The sequence below is a fragment of the Stenella coeruleoalba genome (assembly GCF_951394435.1).
Source record: "Stenella coeruleoalba genome assembly, chromosome: 18".
Classification (NCBI taxonomy): Eukaryota; Metazoa; Chordata; class Mammalia; order Artiodactyla; family Delphinidae; genus Stenella; species Stenella coeruleoalba.
The window spans coordinates 2,169,307-2,177,842 of NC_137164.1; positions in this window are offsets into that span (position 1 = coordinate 2,169,307).

Below are 8,536 nucleotides of genomic sequence, written 5' to 3' on the forward strand. Positions count from 1 at the left end.
ATTCCCCTGCAGCCTTCCGTAGCTATCCTGCCCCACATAAGTGGTGGGGGGGACTGAGAAGCAGCGGTGAGGGTCACATTCTGGGGCGCAGGCTCCCCAAAAGACAGGGGCCTCATCGTAAGACTGTAGAGTGCATTCCCTTCCTGCACACCTCACCACTGCATCACTAAAAACCAGTGTACTGCAGTTCCTTCCACCCAGAACTTCCGTGTCCAACGTCCAACAAAAAATTAAAGGATACTAAAAGGGAAAAATGTAACTTGAAGAGACTGAACAAGGCTCAGAACCAGTCAGATGTAGCAGGAATTTTTAAAACTATGATTAATTTGCTAACAGCTCTAATGGGAAAAGTAGGCAACATGCAAAAAAAATGAATAGTGTAAGCAGAGAGATGGAAAGTCTAAGAAAAATCAAATAATAGAGGTCAAAACACTAACAGAAGTGAAGAGTTCTTTTGATGGTTCATTAGTAGACTGGACACCGCTGAAGGAAAAAAAAATCTCTGAGTTTGAGGATATGACAAAAGAAACATCCAAAACTGAAAAGCAAAGAGAAAAAAAAATGACCGAGAAAAACAAAAGAAAAGAGAAACAAGATTATCCAAGGACAGTGAGACAACTACAAAAGGTGTAACATGTGCCTTACGGGACTAGAAGGAGAAGAAGGAAGAGACAAGAAGCGATATTTGAAGCAGTCATGACTGAAAATGTCCTCAGTTAATGGGAGACATCAAAGCACAGATGCAGGAAGCTGACACACCAAGCAGGATAAATTTTCAAAAACCTACCCTCGGCATATCATATGCAAACTTCAGAAAATCAAAGATAGAGGAAGAACTTTAACAGGAGTCAGAGGAAAAATACATATTACCTGTGGAGGAGCAAGGGTAAGAATTAGATCTGACTTTGCCTCGGAAAAGAGGAAGGAAGGAAAGAGTGGAAGGAAATTTTCAAAGCGTTGAGAGGAACCAACGCTTTGAAACCAACCAACCTAGAAACCTCTACCCTGAAAAATTATCCTGCAAAAGTGAAGGAGAAACAAACACTTTCTCAGACAAACTATGAAAGAAGTTTCTGCCCAGTAGAGCTGACTTGCAAGAAATGTTATAAGAATTTCTTCAGAGAAAAAGGAAGATGACATAGGCCAGAAACGTAGATCTACATAAAGAAACGAAGAGTATTGAAGAATGCATAAGTGAAGATAAAATAAAAACATTTATACGTTTATTTATTTATTTATAGTTTATTCTTAATCTAACAGATAATAGTTTGTTCAAGATAATAAAGCAAAATGTATTCCATTACGCATGCTTAGCATATGTATACATATACTTATGTATCAGGGAAATGACAGCAATGATACAAGGGGCGGGAAGCAGGAATTAGGATTTTTTTATTACAACGTACTTTCTTGCACTACACGTGAGGTGGTCTAGCGTTATTTAAAAGCAGATGTGGATTAGCTGTAAATGCATACTGCAAGCTCTAGAACAACCACTAAAACAAGTAAAAAGAGAGGTTTATTGATATGCTAAGAGAAGAGAGAAAATAGAATCATATAATAAAATGCTCAGTTAAAACCACAAATGGCAACAAAAGAGGGGAGTGAACAACATCAATGAATAGAAAACAGTAATGAATATGGTGGTTATTAATCAACCCTCAGCAACACAGTGGAGCAAAAACAGAATAACCTCAGAAAGGGTTTCGTTTTGGCTTCTCATCTCATCCCCCAGGCTGGTCTGCTCTGCACCAAAGGGAACTCCCTGGCCCTGGAAAGTTCCCCTCATGGAGAAAAGGAGAGCAGGGTGAGCAACCAGCTTCCCAAATTTGGGGGGCACTACATGAAGAACTGTTTTGGTTTTACCCACGTCCCCCCCCACCCCGGAGGCGGGCATAGCTGAGACATCTGGAGATGCCTAGCAGTAAGGAAGGGCAGGTGCTACCTACCTCAGCCATGTACTGGGAGAGACCGTGGTTCCCAGTGGCTTGCTCTGCAGAGGACCCCAGACCCCCATAGTCCTTTCAGATGCTGCAAACTCCCTGCAGCTTTCTTCACTGACGACCCCATTGTGGACTCCAGTGGATGGTCCCACAGAGGACCCCACTGCTTCCACCACTGAGGACACCCAACAGTCAGAGCAGCAGCTGCAAACCTGCTGCCGTGCTCACTGCTGATGGCCCCAGAGGTTTCTGTGTTCCGACTCCCACTGTCTTGAGTCTCTCCTCACCTCAGCACAGAAGCTCCAGGCCCCAGGATCCAGTGTGGCCACTGCACCCTCGTGCTGCCAGCTCAGGGCCTGCAGCTGCTTGGGCGTACACAGTCGAGCCCAGCATGTGTACATGCCCAGAGCTGGCCCGTGTGGCCACATGAATGCACACCAGCAGCCCTGCAGTGCAGGTGCACGTTGCCAGCTCGTGTGCCCACAGTTGGCCCTGGCCCCCGCCGCTTGCCCAGCCCTCACCACGGCATAAGTGCGGGCAGCCAGCCTCTGCCACCGCTTAGGTATTTGCAGCCGACCCCCCAGTCAAGTGTGTGCACACCACCAGCTCCTCCCACCACCTCCCCCTGATCAGTCCCTCACTGCTGTTGCCCCGACCACCACCAAGGACCCCCCCAAAGCGCTTACCACCAAGGACCACGCAGCTGCCAATGTCAGGAACCCCAGAACCCCCGGGCCACAGCTGCTACATGTGCCCACACCACCAGACCCAGGTGCCCACACCTGCCCGCGAAGGCATTTCCTTTATGAAGTCAGTTCTTAATGTCTGGAAGACGTGACTGCTTCTTCAAATGCACAGACACCGACTAACTCAAAGCTACAGGGATCATGAAGAATCAGGGAAACGTGACACCACTGAAGGAACAGTAAACCTCCAGTAACTGACCCCAAAGAAGTGCAGTTCCATAAACTGCCTAACAGAGAATTAAACATGTGTTCTAAAGAAACTCAGCAAGCCACGAGAGAGCACAGATAGAAGAAAGAGTCCTCAAACTTGAAGGGGTCATTTGAATTTATCTGGTTAGAGGAGGAAAAAGAAATGAACATGAATGAAGAAAGCCTATGAGACTTAAGGAAACCATCAAAAGAAACAATATTCACATGATGGGAATCCCAGAGGGGAAAGAGTGGTGGAACAGCACAGAAAGCTTATTTAACAAACAAGGGATGAAAAATTTTGAAATATGAGGAGAGATTTAGATATCCAGCATCGTGAAGCTCAAAATTCCCAATCAGGTTCAACTCAGAGAAGACTTATCCAACTAACACACCATAGTAAAGCAATTATATTCCGAAAAAGGTGTTAAAATAAATAAATAAAAAAGAAGACTTATCCAACTAACACACCATAGTAAAGCAATTATATTCCGAAAAAGATGTTAAAATAAATAAATAAATAAGAAGACTTATCCAAGACACATTATAATACAACTGTCAAAAATCAAAGAGAAAATCTTGAAAGAAGCAACAGAAATAAGTTTGTCGCATACAACAGAATGCCCATAAGTCTATAAGCAGATTTCTCCGCAGAAACTTTGCAGGCTCCGAAAGAATGAGATGATATATTCAAAGTACTGAAAAAAAAAAAGAAGCCCCCCCCCCCAAACCTGGCAACCAAGAATACTTTGCCCTGCAAAGTTAGCCTTCAGCATCGAAGAACATGTAGAGACATTCCCAAACAAAAGCTGGAGTTCATCACCAGTACCACTGCCTTACAAGAAATGCTAAGCAGTTCTTCAGTGAAAAGAAAGGTTGCCAAATAGTAAAATGAAATGATATGAAAGTATAAAACTCACTGGTAAAGACAAACATCTAGTCAAATTCAGAATACTCTAAAATTGTAATGGTAGTGTGCAGATCACTAATAACTGTAGCATAAAGATTAAAAGACAAAAGAATTTAAAATATGACAGCTACAATAATTTGTCACTGGATACACAATATAAAAAGATGTAGGGCTTCCCTGGTGGCGCAGTGGTTGAGAGTCCGCCTGCCGATGCGGGGGACGCGGGTTCGTGCCCCGGTCCGGGAAGATCCCACATGCCGCGGCGCGGCTGGGCACGTGAGCCATGGCCGCTGAGCCTGCGCGTCCGGAGCCTGTGCTCCGCAACGGGAGAGACCACGGCAGTAAGAGGCCCGCGTACCGCAAAAAAAAAAAAAAAAAAAAATATGGTTCCCTTTCCTTGGGCTTCCCTGGTGGCGCAGTGGTTGAGAGTCCGCCTGCCGATGCAGGAGACACGGGTTCGTGCCCCGGTCCGGGAAGATCCCACATGCCGCGGAGCAGCTGGGCCCATGAGCCATGGCCGCTGGGCCTGCGCGTCCAGAGCCTGTGCTCTGCAACGGGAGGGGCCACAACAGTGAGAGGCCCGCGTACCGCAAAAAAAAAAAAAAAAAAAAAAAAGATGTAAATTGTGACATCAAGACCATAAATTGGGAGGAGATAAAAGTGTTGAGCTTTTATATGCAAACAAAGCTAAGTTGCTTCCCCTTAAAATACACTGTTAAAAGATCATGTTTTATGTAAGCCTCATGGTGTATACACTGAGAACTATAAAACATTTATAAAAGAAACCAAAGAGTTCACAGATAAATGGAATGACATTTCTTGTTTATAGATTGGAAGAGTTAATATTGTTAAAATGTCCATTGTACACAAGGTGATACACTGACTCAGTGCAATAGGGGTAGAGATCAAAATCCCAATGGCGTTTTTCACAGAAATAGAACAAAAATTCTTAAATGTATATGGAAATACAAAAGAATGCAAAAGCTAAAGCAATCTTGAACAAGAAGAACAAAGCTGAGGGATCGCGATTCCAGATTTCCAACTACAGTCATCCCTCAGTATCCTTGGGGGGTTGGTTCCTCTCCATGGATACCAACATCCACAGATGCTCAAGTCCCATATATAAGATGGCATAGTATTTGCCTACATCCTCCTGTATACTTTAAAGCATCTCTAGATTATCTATAATACCTAATATAATGTAAATAGTTGTAAATACAATGTAAATGCTATGTAAATAGTTGCCGGCGTGTGGTTAATTCAAGTTTTGCTTTTTAAATTTTCTGAACTTTTTTAAAAAATATTTTTGATCCCTGGTTAGTTGAATCCCTGGATGTGGAAGCATGGATTCAGAGGGCCAAATATACAAAGATATAGTCATCAGAACAGTATGGTACTGGCATAAAAACAGACACACAGAGCAATGGAGCAGAAATAAGAGCCCATAAATACACTGATGCATATATAGTCAACCAATTTTTGAAAAAGGCACCAAGAATGTACAATGAGAAAAACATGATCTCTTCAATAAGCGGTGTTAGAGAAACTGGATATCCATATACAAAATAATGGAATTGAACTTTTAACTTATACCATATACAAAAATCAACTCAAAATCGATTAGAGACTTGCATATAAGAACTGAAACTATAAAATTCCTAGAAGAAAACATAGGAAGAAAAACTTCTTGACATTCTTGGCAATATGTTTTTTTAACTGAACACCAAAAGCACAGGCAATAAAAGCAAAAATAAATAAGTGGGACTACATTAAACTAAAAAAAAAAAAAAATTCTGCCCAGCAAAGAAAATAGTGAGCTAAATGAAAAGGCAACTTACTGAATGGGAGAAAATATTTGCAAAGCATACATCTGATAAGGGGTTAATATCCAAAATATATAAAGACATCAATCGCAAATAAATAAATAAATAAATAAATAAATAAATAAATAAATAAATAAATAAATAAATAACCAACCCACCCAACTGAGAAATGGGCAAAGGACCAGAGGAGATATTTTTCCAAAGAAAATATACAAACGGCCAATAGGTATATGAAAAGATGCTCAACATCGCTAATGATCAGGGAAATGCAAATCAAAATAACAATGAGAAATCACCTCACATCAGTTAGGATAGCTGTTATCTCAAAATCAAAAGATATGTGTTGGTGAGGACAAAAGGGTACCCTCGTGCACATTCATCAGTGGATAAACGGATAAAGGAAATGTGGTAGCTATACAATGGAATATCGTTCAGCTGTGAGAAGGAAGAAAATCCTGCCATTAGCGACAACATGGATGGACCTTGAGGACATTAGCTTAGTGAAATAAGTCAGGCAGAGAACGACAAATACTGTATGTTCTCACTTATATGTGGAATTTTAAACTACCAAACTCCTAGAAACACAGAATAGATTGGTCGTTACTGGAGGCGGGGGGCGGAGGGTAGGGGAAATGTGAGAAGGTGGTCTAAAGGTACAAACTTCCAGTTATAAGACAAATAAGTCCTGGGGATGTGATGTACAGCATGAGGACTATAGTTAATAATACTGTATGTGTATTTGATAGGTGCTAAGAGAGTAGATCTTAAAAGTTCTCATCACAAGGAAAAAAATTTTGTAACTATATAAAGTGATGTTAACTAAATTTATTGTAATAATTCCTTTGCAATATGTACATATATCAAACTCATTATGTTGTACTCTTAAACTAATACAAGGTTATATGTCAATTATGCCACGATAAAACTGGAAAATAATTGGAGACAAATTTTTTTAAAAGATTATTCATTGCATCATTGTTTATAAGAGCAAAATATAGGAACTCACCACAAGTACACCAGGAAGGTTCTGGTTAAATAAATGATGGTAAACAAAGAAATCTCTTTTGATTATCCTGTAGAATGATCGTCATAGTGTTGAGTTAAAAAAGATCAGGTGCAGAACAGTACATAAGGTGTTGCCATTTATGTAAAAGAAGAGGGGCAGAAGACAATAAACGTGGAAGCGTAATTCTTCCATTTGTGTAAAAATTTCAAGAAGGATTAGGGTTGCCAGATAAATACAGGCCACTCAGTTAAATCGGAATGTGAGATAAACAATTTTTTTTTCAGTTTATGTGTATCCCATGCAATGGTTTGGACATACTTATACTAAATAAGTATTCATTTATTATCTGAAATTTAATTAGGAGTCCTGTGTTTTTATTTGCTAAATCTGGCAATGCCAGGGAGGATACACAAGTGACTTGTAACAGTGTTTAGCTACAGGCTGGGGAGTCTGGAGTACTCATGAGCAAACATGCGACAGTTTGCTTTATACATTTTATACTTTGATTTTTAAGCCATGTAACCGCATTACCTATTAAAATAATATAAATAAATAAAACAAATAGAGAAAGCTAAATATTCATATAAGCGAACTACTAACAACCATGTGTCATTAAATGAGATTTCTCTTTTATATTCTGTTTCTGGTGAAACCAGGCCACATCTGTCACCTTATAATTTGAAAATATAAATGTCCACAATTCAGTGAAAGTTGAAACATTCTGTGATTTTTATATTTTCAAAGTTTCCTAAGTCTCCCTAGGCTTCTAGTTGGCCCATTTCAGCGGTGGAAAAAAAAAAAAAAAAAAGTCAAACATCTGAGGTTTGGGATAGAGGATAAAAGTGTCATAAAGTATTATTCTTGAGAAGGCAAGCTCAGCCAGGTTTTTGAAATCTTCCCAAATCTTCCCAGCCTTTTGACAGCTTCTCAGATAACGCAAAAGGCCAGTCAGACATGTCTCTGCAGCAAGCACCAGGTGGGGAAAAAATCAAAGGGAGAGAGTGACATGGGACTTTTTGGAGTGGCACATCCACACCTGGTGAGCTCACACACTCCCACAGAAGTACGTATGCAGATGAGCTGATGCGTAAAAGTAACCCGAGTTACAGTCAACGTAACATAATTACTCAAGTGATAGGGAAAATGAAAAAAATTAGTAATTCTGACTAGCTCTGGTCTCTGATTTTAAAAAATAATATGAAATTAGCATGTGTTTTTAACTTTTTGACATCAATATCTTTATTGTGTTTCTTAATTTAAAATTAATTTTCCTCTTTTTTATAGATAGGAAGTATAACAAAATTATAATCCAAGGCTCCTTAACTGGTAAAAATGTAGCTTTACTATCTATATTTTTCTCTCAAGCACGTTTTTGGGGTTTTTTAAGTATAAGTAAATGGCTTCTTTTAGGGGTTCAAGTAATATGAATCAGAAGAGATATTTTAAGCTGAAAATTTCTGAAGCTATCATTGCTTGGCAAAATTGTAGGGCAGTCAAGGTAGGTTTTTTTTTTTTAATTGTTTGGCATTTTGAAAGTAGAGTTTATAAAAATGTCATAGCCCTAGTTCTAATCAACTGAGAGATTCCCACCCTCCAGCTTTATGCCAGCCGGCTCATATATCCTCACACTTTTTTGGCAAATGGTCAAATACAACACACATTATAAGCAGCTGGATTAATCTGACAGCTCTTAGTAGAACCCTTTCATCTGAAATAGAAGGCTGCTATTTAATTACAGTCTAATTGGAAAACACATACACATTTATTCCTAATCAATGGGATTATGGCAGAAGAATGTAACTTTGAAATTCCAAATGAAAGGTGTTGTTAAAAGTAAGAGCTCATAAATTTACAATTGTTTTCAGTATATATTTTTCTCTTCTTTTTAATGTTTTGTTTAATTGTATTTGAAGAAAAAA